This window comes from Scyliorhinus torazame, chromosome 18 (assembly GCF_047496885.1).
Source record: "Scyliorhinus torazame isolate Kashiwa2021f chromosome 18, sScyTor2.1, whole genome shotgun sequence".
Lineage (NCBI taxonomy): Eukaryota > Metazoa > Chordata > Chondrichthyes > Carcharhiniformes > Scyliorhinidae > Scyliorhinus > Scyliorhinus torazame.
In genome coordinates this window covers 93,690,641-93,708,769 of record NC_092724.1, presented here as the reverse complement: position 1 = coordinate 93,708,769, position 18,129 = coordinate 93,690,641, and positions in this window count along the sequence as shown.

Below are 18,129 nucleotides of genomic sequence, written 5' to 3'. Positions count from 1 at the left end.
ACACCAGTATATCATGGTGCAGACACACACTGATGAACACACAGCAAGACCAATCAACACACACAACACCGCAGCCAATCACCAGTTAGAGCACACGCACTATAAAGACAGGGGGCATCAGAGTTCCCGCTCATTCGGGATGCAGCCTCCTGCAAGGACAGAGCTCACAGCTTACAGCACAGGTCCTCACCATGTGCCGAGTGCATAGACTGGTTCGGACAGGCATAGGTCTTTAGTTTAATCTAACACCGTGTTAACCCACAGTGAAAGTATGTTCAACAGTTTCTAACTTAATAAAATAGTGTTGCACTATTTGAAGTGTTGGTGGCCTGTATGTGTTCCACAGATCCAGAGCACCCAACACATCATGATACCAGGAGTTGAGGGATATTAGAACTTGTTAGACCTACCTGCAAGTGATCTGCCTTCCACCAGCATACAGTCATCCTGCAAAATGGACAGCGTCCGCCCGCCGCCGCCGTTCTGCATCATCGGTAACCTGGGGGCCAACTGGAAGATATTCAAACAACGCTTCCAGCTCTATCTGGAAGCCATGGACCAGGAAGATGCCTCGGACACCAAGAAGATCGGTCTCTTCCTATTCACGGCTGGGGAACATGCCATCCACATTTTCAATTCTCTCACCTTTGCTGATGATGAAGACAAATCAACATTCAAGACGGTCCTCCTCAAGTTTGACACTCACTGCAACACAGAGGTGAATGAAAGTTTCGAGCGCTATGCATTCCAACAGCGTTTACAGGGTAAGGATGAACCTTTCCAGTCCTTCCTCACCCACCTCCGCATCCTTGCGCAGTCCAGTAATTACGGGCCCACCTCCGACTCCATGATACGCGACCAGATCGTTCTCAGTGTTCAGTCGGACCCCCTACGCCAGCAGCTCCTCAAGGTAAAGCAGCTCACCCTAGCGACCGCCGTCAAGACCTGCGTGCTACACGAACACACCACTAGTCGGTATTCCCACAGCCAAGCGGCTGAAAAGGCGCAGCAAGGTCCCCACGAGGCAGAATGGGTCCAAGCAATCGAGCAACTCCAGGGCCTCAGCCTGGATGAGGGCGGCCATTTCGCGCGCTTTTCACGGACGCACGCGCTTGTGCGCACCGAACAAGGGAACGTCGACGTCGACGAACGTACTGCGCAGGCACACACCACGTACGGCCGCACCGTGCATGCACGGTGGCGCAGCGAACTTGCTGACGCTACAACGTGCGGCAACTGTGGCTCCGCCCACTTAAAGCGGCAATGTCCTGCCAAATCCCGACAATGCCTGAGATGTGGTAAACTTGGACACTATGCTGCTTTATGCAGATCAGCTCGGACTGCCAATTCGTATTGCACCGGCCAGACTCGCAGGAGTGTCCGGGCCCTTCAACCCACGGTCACCGAGTCCGATGCGGATCTACTACCTGATATTGACACTGAGGACCCGAAGACACCTTTTCAAATCGGTATCATCACAAAAAACAGGGTGTCCCCGAAACAAAGAATCCAGCCTCTATCGGTATTCAGCATCTATCCAGACGATGAGTGGTGTGCCACTCTTACGGTCAACCAGGATTCGTCGCCCACCTCAGAGACTTAATTTATGAACTTTGCAGACTTATAGACTCTCTGATTTGTTTCATTGCTTTGTTTGATCGTTTCCCTGGTTTGCATATAGTGTTGATCTCGCTATTCTTGTTGCATACTGCTTCTCTGTACCAGGCACCTTCACATGTAAATAGCTTAGTTCTCATGTACGTAGTCCTGTAAATATGTCTTCGCACCCCACACATAGTTAGAAACATTCTCACCATACATTATTTATTGCCACACACATACATTCTTTTATAAAAGGGGGGATGTCATGATATACACCAGTATATCATGGTGCAGACACACACACTGATGCACACAGCAAGACCAATCAACATACACAACACCGCAGCCAATCATCAGTTAGAGCACACTCACTATAAAGACAGGGGGCATCAGAGTTCCCGCTCATTCGGGATGCAGCCTCCTGCAAGGACAGAGCTTACAGCGTACAGCACAGGTCCTCACCATGTGCTGAGTGCATAGACTGGTTCAGACAGGCATAGGTCTTTAGTTTAATCTAACACCGTGTTAACCCACAGTGAAAGTATGTTCAACAGTTTCTAACTTAATAAAATAGTGTTGCACTATTTGAAGTGTTGGTGGCCTGTATGTGTTCCACGGATCCAGAACACCCAACACATCAGAAGGTGTTTGTTTTAACTTTAAATTTCACTCATAAGTAATGCACTTTACATTGATTTCACTTCAGAATTGATGGCATCGTCGCCATTTGCTTCTTCAGAGAGCTGCATGCGCTGGCACATCTCATGATCAGTGCATGGACGGTCACAGGGGAGTTGGGGACATTTCTTTATTGTGGAAGAATCAGTGATGTATTTCTGTGTTCACTCTGTACTGAATGTTCATGTTGGTGTCCACACTGTTGTACTGCAATCTGTGGGACATAGCTGAACCTGCAGGCAGTGCTGGCCTTCCTCTCTATGCATTATAAGGGGCCTTGTCTGAGACCATTCCCAGTGTGGATCATTGAAATGTTTGTTAACACCCTGAGATAGACCCACATTTGAATCGTGCTGACCCAGCCTTTGGGCAACCCCCCCCACCCCCCCACACCCCCACACCATGGTCACCATTTTCTTGACTGACGATCACCACCAAAGTCCTCCCACACCAAGGACATCAGATTTCACTCTTCCACCCCCCTTGACCTCTGTTATGGGCCAGGGTTAGAGAATCCCAAAGTGTATCATGGAGTTCACCTGACCCACAACTTTTAATACATTGTGGTATGGGGAGCACACAGCCCACTCTACAGGTGTGGTACAGCAGAAATGGAAAAGTATTTTTTTTAGCAAAACAATGTTTATTCTATGAACTCAAGTTAACCTTTTTAAAACATACAGTGAACATCTTAGCAACCATTAATTCAAATACAACCCCCAAAGAATACAACACTAAGTAATCCTTTAAGCTTTCCTTTTAACATCCATAAGACTTAAAACACCTTTTACCAGAAGCACATCAGGTTAAAGTCACTACTGTTATTAGTTTTAAATCACCAGGATCGATTTACAGTCTTTAGATTACAGAGCGAGACTCTAATACACCTGGCTGTGACTGCAGCTATCCAGCTCTGAAAATGAAACTAAAACACACCCTGCAGCAAACAGCCTAAAACAAAAGTAAAAAAGCTGACAGACAGCCCAGCTCCACCCACTCTCTGACATCACTGAAGTAATAAACATCCATTTCTTAAAGATACTCTCACTTCAGATACTTATATACACACCCATTTATAAACACCCATTTCTTAAAGGTACTCTCACATGACACCTCACTCCACACAACCCCCACCCCCTCACCATTCACTCATCCCTGATCCACCTGACCCTCCATCCGAGCTGCCATTCTCCTGCTCGCCCCCTACCCCTTCTCTCGCCGGCTTACCAATTCTCTGGCGCCAATTCTCGGGCGCCCGCGGGATCGCCGCCGCGCTGGTCGGGGGCTGTTGAAAGCGATTCTCCAGGCCCCAATGGTCCGAATGGCCGCCAATTTCGGCCAAGTCCCACCGGCGTGGGTTACTCAGGTCCCACACGGCTGGACTTGGAAGGTGTGTCTGCGGGGGCCATCCTGGAGGGGGGGGCCTCCACGGCAGCCTGGCCCGCGATCGGGGCCTATGTTCCTCCGCGCCGGTCCCCTGTAGGGCACAGGCATATTGCCCAGGGGCTGGTGCGGAGACGGGAACCCATGCGCATGCACGGAATCACGCCGACCAGTAGCGCGCATGCGCGAACTCATGCCAGCCGTTCCGCACAAGCCTGGAATCACGCCGACCGTAGCGCGCATGCACAAACTCGCGCCGGCCGTTCCGCGCCGGCTGGAGCTGCGGGGACCAGTCCGGCGCTGAACTAGCCCCCTAGGAAGGGGAGCATTCTTGATTATCGGGGACCATTGACGCCGGAGTGGTTGGCGCCGCTTTTCACGCCAGCTTAAGAACTTGGAGAACTGGAAAATCCTGGCCCTTGTTCTGCATACAGTCCAGACAGTTTGTTCCATACATCGAAAAAAAACACAGGACACACATTTAAATACACAGTGTAAATACATAGGTAAAGGTATCGGGTGAAGCATACAGAAGTGCAGTACTACTCAGTAGAGAAGATGTGTGAAGAGAATTTTGTCCTGAAGGGAGGATTTTACTAAAGTACTTGTGTTGATGAATATTCATGAAATTCATATATAACACAAACCGGCCAGAGGCCATCATGAGGCATGGCACGCTGCAAACAGGCTGCTGACGTTAGTCTCTGAATCTTAGCCTGCTCTCAGGGAATCAGCATTTCCCATTCCACCTCGGTCAGTCACCCCGCATGCCACATTTACCACGTCCATAATATCCCACCAATGTGTGGCCGGAGCCACGTGTAGATCAGATATTCTTTGGTAATTTTTTTGCTACTTTTGTTTCTTGGATTCTATTTCCAGTCTGTCATTCATGGGGCGATATTGAACCTACCGACTTTGAGAGTTGCAAGCTCAGTAACAGTCTAGAAGACTGGTGTTTGCCTATTTTCAGACCAAGAGTTACTTCATTTTGTTTCCATTTTGGCTAACAGTGCAGAAGAATTTTGTAATTGCAACGTCAGTTATTAAAAGCCCCTTATTAGAACAAAATGTTTCCTTAGTCCCAGTGGAACCTTCATTAGAATCCACTGTAAAGTTGAAATCTCATAGTGACTGACCTTTTATAAGAGCTCTATTGCACAAGCTTGCAATAAAAACTTTGGCTGTGGTTTCGATCTTAGGAAACCCAGTCTTCTTGCCAGTACAGCCCAGGTCTCAAAAAGACACACAGACAAATACACACACACAAATACACACACACACAGACATATACACATACACACACACACACATAGACACACAGACAGACAGACAAATACACATGCACACAAACAAATCCACACACATAGACACACACACATAGACACATACATAGACACATGCACAAACATACAAACACACACATTGACACATGCACAAACACACATGCATATACACACACATAGCCACATGCACACACACATGCGCACAGACACACATCACGCACACAGGCACAAAATACACACACATAAACACACACACACACATACACACACACATATAGACAGATGCACACATGCACAGATACAAAGGCACAAGTACACATGCACGGACACACATAGACACATGTACACATATAGACACACACACACATACAAATACACACACATACACACACACCGACACAAAGACACAAATGGGCGGCATGGTAGCACAGTGGTTAGCACCAGGGACCCAGGTTTGATTCCCACTTGGGTCACTGTCTGTGCGAAGTCTGAATGTTCTCCCCATGTCTGCGTGGGTTTCCTCCGGGCACTCTGGTTTCCTCCCACAAGTCACGAAAGATGTTGCTTGTTAGGTGAATTGGACATTCTGAATTCTCCCTCTGTGTACCCGAACAGGCGCCGGAATGTGGCGACCCGGGAATTTCCACAGTAACTTCATAGCAGTGTTAATCTAACCCTATTTGTGATACTAATAAAGATTATTATACACATGCACAGACACACGCAAACACACAAACATACGTAGACACATGGACACACACATGTACACGCATGCATGCACGCACATAAATACAGACACATGGACACACATACATGCACAAACACATGCAGACAAGTGCACATGCACACATACACACACATATAGACACACGCTCACATTGACACACGCACACATATAGACACACAAGCACACACACATATACATACACGCACATACACAGATACACAGACACACATACACACACAAATACACATGCACAGGCACACACACATAGACACTCTGTTATGGCCCAGGGTTTAGAGAACCCCAAAGAGCAGCATGGAGTTCATCTGACCCACAACTTTTAATAGATTGTGGTATAGGGAGCACACGGCCCACTCTACAGGTGTGGTACAGCAGAAATGGAAAAGTATTTTTTAAAGCAAAACAATGTTTATTCTATGAATCAAATTAACCTTTTTAAAACATACAGTGAACATCTTAGCAACCATCAATTCAAATACAACCCCCAAAGAATACAACACTAAGTAATCCTTAAGCTGTCATTTTAACATCCAAAAGACTTTTAAAAAAACCTTTCAACAGAAGCACATCATGTTAAAGTCACTACTGAGAGCAGTTATTTGTTTTAAATCACCAAAGGATCGATTTACAGTTTTTATATTACAGAGAGAAAGACTACCCCTTCTGGCTGTGACTGCAGCTATCCAGCTCTGAAAACGAAACTAAAACACACCCTGCAGCAAACAGCCTAAAACAAAAGTAAAAAGCTGACAGACAGCCCAGCTCCACCCACACTCTGACATCACTGATAAACACCCATTTCTTCAAGGTACATTTCTTAAAGATACTCTCACATGACAACACACACGCACGTACAAATACACACACATCCACAGACACAAATACATCACACACATAAATACATATGCACACATACAATGACACACATAGACACACAGACATAGACACACAGACACATGCACACACACAAATATGCACAGACACATATACACACACATGCAAACACACATACAAATACACATACACACACACACACATGCTCTTATCTTGGGCGGCACAGTAGCACAGTGGTTAGCACTGTTGTTTCACAGCTCCAGGGTCCCATGTTTGATACCCGGCTTGGGTCATTGTCTGTGCGGAGTCTGCATGTTCTCCCTGTGTCGGCGTGGGTTTCCTCCGGGTGCTCCGGTTTCTTCCCACAATCCTAAGATGTGCATGTTAGGTGGATTTGCCATGCTAAATTGCCCTTAGTGTCCAACAAAAGGTTAGGTGGGGTTACTGGGTTACGGGGATAAGGTGAATGTGTGGGCTTAAGTAGGGTGCTCTTTCCAAGGGTAGGTGCAGACTCGATGGGCTAAATGGCCTCCTTCTGCACTGTAAATTATTTGATTCTATGATTCTCTTGGGCAGTCTCCCAGGGTTGAGGATGACTTGCTTCAACTCCGGCATAATGGGTTCTGCAGTGGCTGAATAGCCCAATCCGGGATCCGTAGACTCTGCCACAGGTTTGACAGGTGGTGCCTCATGAAGGGGGTGGGACGCTCTGGATTCTGCGCTGTCTTGCTGCTGTTTACACTTGGCCTCCTCGTGCTTCACCCTGTGACGCGCAAGGTGATTGGCACCTTCGCGGATGCTTCTTCCCAGTTTGTGCGCTCCAAGGCAAGTGATTCCCACATGTCGATGGAAATGTTGTTGTATTTTGGGAGGCTTTCAGAGTGTCTTTAAGGCGCTTCCTCTGCCCTCCTAGTGATGACTTGCCATTGCAGAGCTCGGAGTAGAGTGCTTGTTTCAGGAGTCTTGTGTCGGGCAAGCAGACAATGTGGTCCACCCATCACAGCTGGTCGAGCGTGACCAGTGCCTCGATACTGGGTTATTGGCCTGGGAGGGGATGCTCAAATTGGTGTGCCTATCCTGCCAGTGGATTTTCAGGATTTTGCAAATGCAGCATTGGTGATATCTCTCCAGGGATTTGAGGTGTCTGCTGTACATTGTCCATGTTTCTGATGCATGCGGAAGGGTGAGGACCACGGCTGCTCTGCAGACCAAGAGCTTGAATTTGGGTTTGAGGTATCAGTCCTCATGGCAGGATTCCTAGAATTTGACCTACTTTTGTAACCACAGTACTTATATGGCTAGTCCAGTTCACTTTCTGATCAATGGAAATCCCCAGGATGTTGATTGTGGGGGATTCAGCGATAGTAATGCCATTGAATGTCAAGGGGTGTTGATTAGATTCTCTCTTGTTGGAGACGATCATTGCCTGGCACTTCTGTGGCACAAATGTTACTTGCCAGCCCAAGCTTGATATTGTCCAGGTCTTGCTGCATTTGGACATGGATTACTTCATTATCTGAGGAGTCGCGAATGGTGCTGACAGCGAACATCCCCTAATGATGGAAGGAAGGTCACTGATGAAGTAGCTAAAGATAGTTAGGTTTGGGAAATTACCTTGAGGAGCTCCTGTGATAATGTCCCGGGACTGAGATGATTTACCTCCAGCAATCACAACCATCATCCTTTGTGCCAGGTATGATTGTAACCAGTGGAGAGTTTCCCCCCTGATTCCCATTGACTCCAGTTTAGCTAGAGCTCCCTGATGCCATATTCAGTCAAATGCTGCCTTGATGTCTAGGGCAGTCACTCTCACCCCACCTCTGGCATTCAGCTCTTTTGTCCATGTTTGAACCAAGGCTATAATGAGGTTGGGAGCTGAGTGACCCTGGTGGAACCCAAATTGAGCATCAGTGAACATGTTATTGTTAAGTGCTGATAGCACTGCTGATGACCCCCTTTCCATCACTTTACTCATTACTGAGAGCAGTCTGATAGGCTGGTAATTGGCTGGGTAGGATTTGACCTGCTTTTTGTGTGCAGGACACACTTGGGCAATTTTCCACATTGCTGGGTAGATGCCAGTGTTGTAGCTGTACTGGAATAGCTTGGCTAGAGGTACGGCATGTTCGGGAGCTCAAGTCTTCAGTACTTTTGCCAGAATGTTGTCAGGGCTCATAGACTTGGGGCTCCGGAAAGATTTCTCAGTGTGGTAACGAACAGGAATTGTTGTGAGCTTCCCAGCACTCAGACCAGCGAGGCTGATAACACTATTCAACGTCAATTGGTCCGCTTAACGAGGCCTCACGGGTTTCTCGCCGCAAATGAGGGCTCGCTGATTCACCGGGACTGCGTTCGCCAGCCCTCTGCTGACAAGGTCGAGCAGCACTTAAGCTGCACTTGCTCAGCCAACCCCAGCCAGCTCGCAACAATGGCATCCAGGCACCGGCCCCAAGATTCGGGAACACTGACTTGGGGAGGCGTCTAGACACAGCGCAGGCCAAGAGCGATGTCCTCTTCCTCCGAAAGTCCCGAAGGGTGAGCCATAGGGCAGCCAGTGCTGCGTGGGATGAGGTGGCTGTCAGCTCGGAGAGTGTGAGCAGGAGGACTGGCCTCCAGTGCTGTAGGACGGTCAACGACCTACACCGGGCAGCATGAGTGAGTAGACAGCAACGCCCCCCACACTCCTTCCCCGCAGCCCCCTCCTCCGAAGGGAGCATGCACTCCCCAAATCTCCATGCGATCCCCAACCCTACCTTCACCCCCTCCTCCTCCTGACCTCCCTTCACACACCCCCTTCCCACCACTGTGAACCACGCATGTGGCTAACAACACCCTCTCTGTGTCTCCTCAAGAAAAACTCTCCCATAAACCTCAGCACAGCAAGGGCGGCACGGTCACACATTGGCTAACACTGTTGCTTCACAGCTCCAGTGTCCCAGGCTCGAATTCCACTTGGATCACTGTCAGTGTGGAGTTTGCATGTTCTCCCCGTGACTGCATGGGTTTCCTCCGGGTGCTCCAGTTTCCTCTCACAAGTCCCGAAAGATGTGCTGTTAGGTGAATTGGGCATTCTGAATTCTCCTTCCGTGTACCCGAACAGGCGCCGGAATGTGGAGGCGAGGGGCTTTTCCCAGTAACTTCATTGCTGTGTTAATGTAAGCCTACTTGTGTCAATAAAAATTATTATTATTAATCGTCAGGAAAAGGCCCAGACTGGTGGAGGGTGCCAGACTTCTCACGTCCTTCGAGGAGCATGCCCTGGAGGTGACTGGGGTGGCCAAGGACAAATCGGTCACCCACACGGATGCTTGCAGAGGCTGCAGAGGTGAGGAACCACCAGGCTCCACCAGGGGGGCCTGTCAAAAGTGAATTGTTATTGCCTTACTGACTGATAATCCCTCCCACTGACCACAGGCGGGATTCTCCGACCCCCTGCCGGGTCGGAGAATCGGCTGGGGTCGGCGTGAATCCCGCCCCCGCCGTCCTCCTAATTCTCCGGCCCCCCAAAAAATCGGCCCGGCGTGAGTCGCGCCGCCCGCCTCGGAGAATGGCGGGTTCCGGCGCGACTCAACAGGCGCCGGGGCTGCCCGGATTCTCTGGCCCGCGATGGGCCGAAGTCCCGCCCATGTTTTGCCAGTCCCGCCGGCGTAAATTTGAGTAGGTCCCTTACCGGCGGGACCTGGCAGCGCGGGTGGGTTCTTGGGGGGGCGTGGGGCCCCCATGGTGGCCTGGCCCGCGATCGGGTCACCAGTCCCGGTGTGGAAACAAAGCCCACTGCTCATGCGCGGGGATGACGCCAGCACGTGCTGGCGCTATCGCGCATGCGTCAACTTGCGCCGGCCGGCGGAGGCCCTTCGGCGCCGGTTGGCGTGGCGCCAAGCCCCTTTCCCGCCAGCCAGCGGGGCGCAAACCACTCCAGGGGCGGGCCTAGCCCCTGAAGGTGCGGAGGATTCTGCATCTTTGGGGCGGCCCAGCACCAGAGTGGTTCATGCCACTCCGTCCCACCAGGGCCCCCGGCCCGCCAGGTAGTCCCGCCCCACATGTCCATTCTCCCGCAGGTCCTCCAGCCGACCACGCCAACCCATCCTGGGTGGCTTCCTCTCCTGCCTCCCGGGAGACCACCTCAGAGACCATAAGACATAGGAGCACAATTAGGCCACTCGGCCCATTCAGTCTGCTCCGCCTTTCAATCATGGCTGATATTTTTCTCATCCCCATTCTCCAGCCTTCTCCCCATAACTCCTGATCCCCCTATTAATCAAGAACCTATCTATCTCTGCCTTAAAGACACTCAGTGATTTGGCCTCCACAGTCTTCTGCTGCAAAGAGTCCCACAGATTCACCACCCTCTAGCAGAAGAAATTCCTCCTCATCTCTGTTTTAAATGATCATCCCTTAAGTCTGAGATGGTATCCTCTGGTTCTAGTTTTTCCTGCAAGTGGAAACATCCTCTCCATGTCCACATGATCCAGGCCTCGCAATATCTTGTAAATTTCAATAAGATACCCCCTCATCCTTCTAAACTCAAACGAGTACAGACCTAGAGTCCTCAATCATTCCTCATATGACAAGCTCTTCATTCCAGGGATCTTTCTTGTGAACCTCCTCTGGTCCCTTTCCTAGTCCAGCACATCCTTCCGTAGATGTGGGACCCAAAACTGCTCACAATATTCCAAATGGGGTCTGACCAGAGCCTTATACAGCTTCAGAAGTACATTCCTGGTCTTGTATTCGAGCCCTCTCGACATGAATGCTAACATTGCATTTGCCTTCCTAACTGCCGACTGCACCTGCATGTTAACCTTAAGAGAATCTTGAATAAGGACTCACAAGTCCCTTTGTGCTTCTGATTTCCTAAGCATTTCCTCATTCAGAAAATAGTCTATGCCTTCATTCCTCCTTCAAAAGTGCATAACCTCACATTTTTCCACATTGTATTCCATCTGCCATTTCATTGCCCACTCTCCTAGCCTGTCCAAGTCCTTTTGCAGCTCACCTGCTTCCTCGATACTGCCTGTCCTTCTACAGATCTTTGTATCATCTGCAAACTTAGCAACAGTGCCTTCAGTTCCTTCTTCCAGATCATTAATGTATATTGTGAAAAGTTGAGGTCCCAGCCCAGACCCCTGAGGCACACCACTAGTCACCGGCTGCCATCCTGAAAAAGACCCCTTTATCCCCACTCTCTGCCTTCAGTCCAAAGATGTGCAGGTTAAGTGGGTTGGCAATGCTAAATTGCACAAAAAGGTTAAGTGGGGTTACCGGGATAGGGTGGAGGTGTAGGGTGGAGGTGTGGGCTTAAGTACTCTTCCAGGGGCCGGTGCAGACTCGATGGGCCGAATGGCCTCCTTCTGCACTGTAAATTCCATGATTCTGCTAGTCAGCCAATCCTCTACCCATGCCAGAATCTTATCCTTTAACATCATGAGCTCTTAACTTATTTAACAGTCTCCTGTGCGGTACCTTGTCAAAGGCCTTCTGGAAATCTAAATAAATCACGTCCACTGGTTCTCCTTTGTCTAACTTCCTTGTTGCCTCCTCAAAGAACTCTAACATATTTGCCAGACCTGACCTCCCCTTGACGAAAATGTTGACTCAGTCCTATTTTATTATGCACTTCTAAGTACTCCGCAATCTCATCTTTAATAACGGACTCTAAAATCTTACCAATGACCAAAGTCAGGCTAACCGGCCTATAATTTCCCATCTTCTGCCTTCCCCCCTCCTTGAACAGCAGTGTTACATTTTATCCACTTTCCAGTCCTCTGGGACCCTCCCTACCTCTAGTGATTCCTGATAGATCGTCACTAATGCCTCCACAATCTCCTCAGCTATCTCTTTTAGAACCCTGGGGTGTAGTCCATCCGGTCCAGGCGATTTATCTACCTTCAGACCTTTCAGTTTAGAACCTTCTCCTTAGTGATGGTCACTACATTCACCTGTGCCCCCTGATTCTCCTGGACCTCTGGCATCCCACTGGCATCTTCCACCATAAAGATTGGTGCAAAGTAACTATTCAGTTCCTCTGCCATTTCTTTGTTTCCGATTATTACTTCTCCGGCCTCATTTTCCAGTGGTCCAATATTTATTTTTGCCTCTCTCCTACCTTTCATATATTGAAAAATCTCTTCCCATCTTCTTTTATATTACGAGCTAGCTTACACTCAAATTTCATCTTTTCTCCACTTATTGCTTTTTCAGTTGTCCTCTGTTCACTTTTAAAGGCTTCCCAATCCTCTAGTCTCCCACTAAATCTCACCACTTTGTATGTTTTTTCTTTTGCGTTTATGCTGTCCTTGACTTCCCTCGTCAGCCATGGATGCCTTGTCCTCCCTTTAACATGTTTCCTCCTCCTTGGGATGAATATCTGTTGTGTCCCCCGAATAACCTCCCAAAATTCCTGCCATTGCTGTTCCACTGTCCTCCCTGCTGGGCTCCCTTTCCAATCAACTCTGGCCAGCTCCTCCCTCATGTCTTTGTAGTTACCCTTATTTAATTGTAATGCCGTTACATCTGATTGCAGCTTCTCCCTCTCAAACTGCATATTCTATCATATTGTGGTCACTGCTCCCAAAGGGTTCCTTCACCTTAAGTTCCATAATCAAGTCTGCCTCATTACACATCAAATCCAGAATTACCTGAACCCTAGTAGGCTCTGTCACAAGCTGTTCCAAAAAAACATCTCTTAGACATTCCACAAATTCCTTTTCTTGGGGTCCACTACCAACCTGATTTTCCCAGTCCACCTGCATATTGAAGTCCCCCATGGTTATTGCAACCCCACCCGCTTTGCCCACCTGCCTGTCCTTTCAATAGGACACATATCCTTGGCTATTTAGATCTCAGCCCTGATCCTCTTGCAGCCACGTCTCTGTGACGTCCACAACATCGTATCGTTCAATTTCAATGTGTGCAACAAGCTCATTTATCTTGTTCCGTATACTGCGCGTATTTAGGTACAACACCCTCAGTACTGCATTGACCATCTCCCTTCATACTTGTCACCTTTTTTGCTCTGCCTGAGGATGATGATGTTCTCTTATTTTTGTTCTCTATTTCCCGTTCAGCTTTTACACCTTCTAAGCTAACGCTCTGATTCCCACTCCCCTCCCAAACTAGTTTAAATTCTCCCGAATGACTTTAGCAAACCTTCCAGCCAGGATATTGGTGCCCCTCCAGTTTCGAGCAGTCCGTCCTTCTTGTACATCTCCCACCTGCCCGGAGGAAATACCAATGGTCCAGAAATCTGAAACCCTCCCTCCTTCACCACCAGGAGGAGAGCTCCGAGGATTATAGTCGTGGCACAGCTGTCACCCCCATCCCCCACCAGCGCAGGTACACACATCTTGATGGGACATGTTAGTGGACAGCTTCGGGGGCACAATCTGGTGAGCACCACACTGTTGCTGATGTACATCAGGTGGAGGCAGGAACCCCCAGGCGAGACAGCAGTCAGAGGGCCACTGGATCCCAGGACCCAGCCTGATGCTGAGCCTCTGGATCAGAGGTACCCGGAGCTGATGGAGACGTTAGGGTGCGCTTGGGACGTTCAGAGAGAGATGTCAGCATCACTCCAGCAGATCCATAGATGGTTGGAGGAGTCCCAGAGGCTACAGATGCAGGAGATGCCGCCTGAAATGCGTGGCACCGAGGCTAACACTAGCGATAGCAGTGAAGAGCCTGGTGCATTGTCTTGTGAGAGTACCCTTTAAGAAATGGGTGCTTAAGAAATATACCTTTAAGAAATGGAGCTGCTCATGTTACTGGAGTGATGTCAGAGTGTGGGTGGAGCTGAACTCTACTTCTGCTTTTTTAGTTTCAGTTTGAGAAAAGCTTGGGTGAGTCTGTGAGCTGCATTGCTGTTGATCTCTGCCATGAAGGACTATCTCTTAATCAGTTGGTGAATTCAGAAGAATTATAAATGTTTTCAGTCTTGAATGTAAACCCTGATGTGCTCCTGTTTGGAGGTTTGTTAAGTCTTTTGGATGTTAAAAGAACAGCATACAGATTACTTAGTGTTGTATTCTTTGGGGGTGTATTTGATTTACTGGTTGCTAAGATATTCACTGTTTGTTTTATAAAGATTAACTTGAGTTCATAGAATAAACATTGTTTTGTTTTAAAAACCACTGGTCCACTTTCTGCTATCCCATACCTGTAGAGTGAGCCGTGTGCTCCCCATACCACAAGCTATTAAAAGTTGTGGGTCAGGTGAACTCCATGATACACTTTGGGTTTCCTGAAACCCTGACCCATGACGTCATCAACATTAGTGAAGGTGTCCAAGACGTCGCACAGTCGATGACAGCCATGGCTGAGGGTCTCAACGGAATTTCTGCCTCGATGGGGGATGTCATCCAGTGCCAGGTTGACCTTGATGATATTCTGCGGGACACGTCCCGCTCTCAGATGGGAATAGCCGAGGCTCTGCAGAGAATGTCCCAGTCACTGAGGAGCATCGTCGAGGGCATCGACACGATGGTGTGGACCATGGGGAACTGGTAGGGCTGGCAGAGCCAGATGTGCAAGGGCATCAGGGGCTCGAACCAGCTGCCCCTCCATCGCAAGGTGAACCCCTGGGCCTTATGGGCATTAACTGGGAGAAGGGGGCACTGAGTACCAACCCGGACCTGTCCCATGAAATGGGGACGGTGGCCACCAGCTCCCCCGAGTTCCACAGCCCTGATGAGGCCGCTTCTCGAAGTCAGCACACGGGACAGGGAGGCCCGGCTGTGCATATGCTGCTGTCAAGTGAGCCTGGGCCTTCGGCCACAGAGCCCCCAGAGGACACACACCAGGGGCATCAAAGGCATTGGGATGTGGTAAGCAGCTGGCTGCCTCCACCTCAGATGTACATCCTGGGGGGGCAGCACAGCGTAATGGATTAGCCCTGCTGCCTCACGGCGCCGAGGTCCTAGGTTCGATCCCGGCTCTGGGTCACTGTCCATGTGGAGTTTGCACATTCCCCCCGTGTTTACGAGGGTCTCGCCCCCACAACCCAAAGATGTGCAGGGCAGGTGGATTCAACACGCTAAATTGGAAAAAATGAATTGAGTACTCTAAATTTAAAAAAAAAAGGTGTGCATCCTGGGGAGAAACCTAAACATAGCTAGGAAGGCACACTATGTTGAGGATCACTGACGACACTGGGGTAGGGGATGAGGGTGGTGATGTGTTGGGTGTTCTGGATCACAAACAGGTCACCAACACTGGAAGTGGGGCAACTCTATTTTATTATAAGGTTAACTATATTAACATACTTGAACTGTGGGTAAATGCAATACCAGCTTTAACTGTTGACCCTTGCCTAGTCCTAACCAGGTGATGCACTCAGCACATGGTGAATGTCTGTGTTGCAGGCTGTGAGCTCTGTGCTCCAAGCTGGCTGCTACTAGAATGAGCGGGAACTCTCCTGTCCCCTGTCTTTATAGTGCGTGTGCTCTCACTGGTGATTGGCTGCGGTGTTGTGTATGCTGATTGGTCCCACTGCATGTCGATCAGTGTGTGTGTGTGTGTGTCTGCACCATAATATACTGGTGTATATTATGACATCCCCCCTTTTATATAAAGAACATGTGCCTGCGTGACAATAAATATCGTGTAGTGAATGTACCTGACTATGTGTGTGCGTATTATTTACATGACTATGTACATGAGGCTAATCTATTTACACGGGAAAGTGCCTGGTGCAGAGAAATAGGGTGTCACACCAACAACAAAATGAACATTATGTACAAACTACTGGAACGATGAAACAGGATAACAGAACAGATCAAAGAGTCCAACATTGTAAAACTCATAAGTCAAGTCTCGGAGGTGGGCGACGAATTCTGGTTGACCGTCTCAAGGGTGCGTCAGGAGCCACCGGCTGAGGAACGGGCTGGGCCACGGCAGAGTGAGGAGGATGCAGAGTATTCGGAATCTCCACATAGTCCAGGTTGGGGACAACAGGAGGGCGTGGCACCGGTGGAGGATCACGTAGCGAGCGTGGAACGAGACAAAGGGCACGACGATTGCGGCGGTGAACGGAACCATCTGGCAGACGAATCAGGAAGAGCGGGGAGACACCTGCCGAAGAACCACAGCAGTTGTAGGCCAGTCACCCTCCGGAAGATGGATGTGAACGTTGTCATCCGGCGCCAGAGCAGGGAGATCAGTCGCCCGAGCGTCATGCGCCGCCTTGTGTTGTGCACAAGACTGTTGCATCCGCTGAAGGACCGGAACGTGGTCGAGGTCTGGGATGTGAATGGACGGCACCGTGGTCCTGAGTGTGCGACCCATGAGCAGCTAGGCTGGCGACAGGCCCGTGGAGAGTGGGGCCGAACGATAGGCCAGCAAGGCAAGGTAGAAGTCGGATCCTGCATCGGCAGCCTTGCAGAGGAGCCGTTTGACGATGTGGACGCCCTTTTCCGCTTTGCCATTGGATTGGGGGTGCAGGGGACTGGATGTCACATGCACAAAGTTGTACCTGCTGGTAAAGTTGGACCATTCCTGGCTCGCGAAGCAGGGGCCATTGTCCGACATCACAGTGAGTGGGATGCCGTGACGAGCAAAGGTCTCCTTGCAGGCACGGATGACCGTCGATGATGTGATGTCGTGCAGGCGTACGGCCTCCGGGTAGTTTGAAAAATAGTCTACAATCAGAACATAGTCCCTGCCGAGCGCATGGAACAGGTCAACGCCTACCTTAGACCAAGGGGACGTGACCAACTCACGGGGCTGTAGGGTCTCACGTGGTTGGGCCGGCTGGAACCGCTGACAGGTGGGGCAGTTGAGCATTATGTTGGCGATGTTCTCATTGATGCCGGGCCAGTACACAGCCTCTTGAGCCCTCTGTCGGCACTTCTTCACGCCAAGATGGCCCTCGTGTAGCTGTTCCAAAAAGGGCTGACGCATGCTGTGCGGGATCACGATGCGGTCCAGCTTCAGGAGGACACCATCGACTACTGCCAGTTCGTCTCTGTTATTGTAGAACTGCGGGCATTGGCCCTTGAGCCACCCGTCCGTCATGTGGCACATGACACGCTGTAGTAAGGGGTCAGCCGCAGTCTCCTGGCGAATGTGGATAAGGCGTTCATCCGTGGCCGGCAGATTGGAGGCCGTGAAGGCCACATGGGCGTCAACCTGGCAGGCGAACCCCTCTGGGTCACACGGGGTGTTGACTGCCCTGGACAGAGCGTCGGTTATGATCAGGTCCTTGCCCGGGGTGTATAGGAGCTGGAAATCGTACCGCCGGAGTTTAAGCAGAATGCGCTGGAGGCGAGGGGTCATATCATTCAGGTATTTTTATATAATGTTGACCAGCGGGCGATGGTCAGTCACAACAGTGAATTGGGGAAGGCCGTACACGTAATCATGAAATTTGTCGACCCCAGTCAACAGGCCCAGGCACTCCTTTTTGATCTGCGCGCAGCACTGTTCCAAGGGGGTCATGGCAGGTGACACATATGCAATGGGAGCCCATGATGAGGCCTCATCACGTTGCAGGAGCACCGTCCCAATGCCGGATTGGCTGGCATCTGTTGAAACTTTTGTTTCCTTCGTGGGATCAACAAATGCCAATACCGAGGCCGTGGTAAGCTTGGTCTTAAGCTCCTCCCA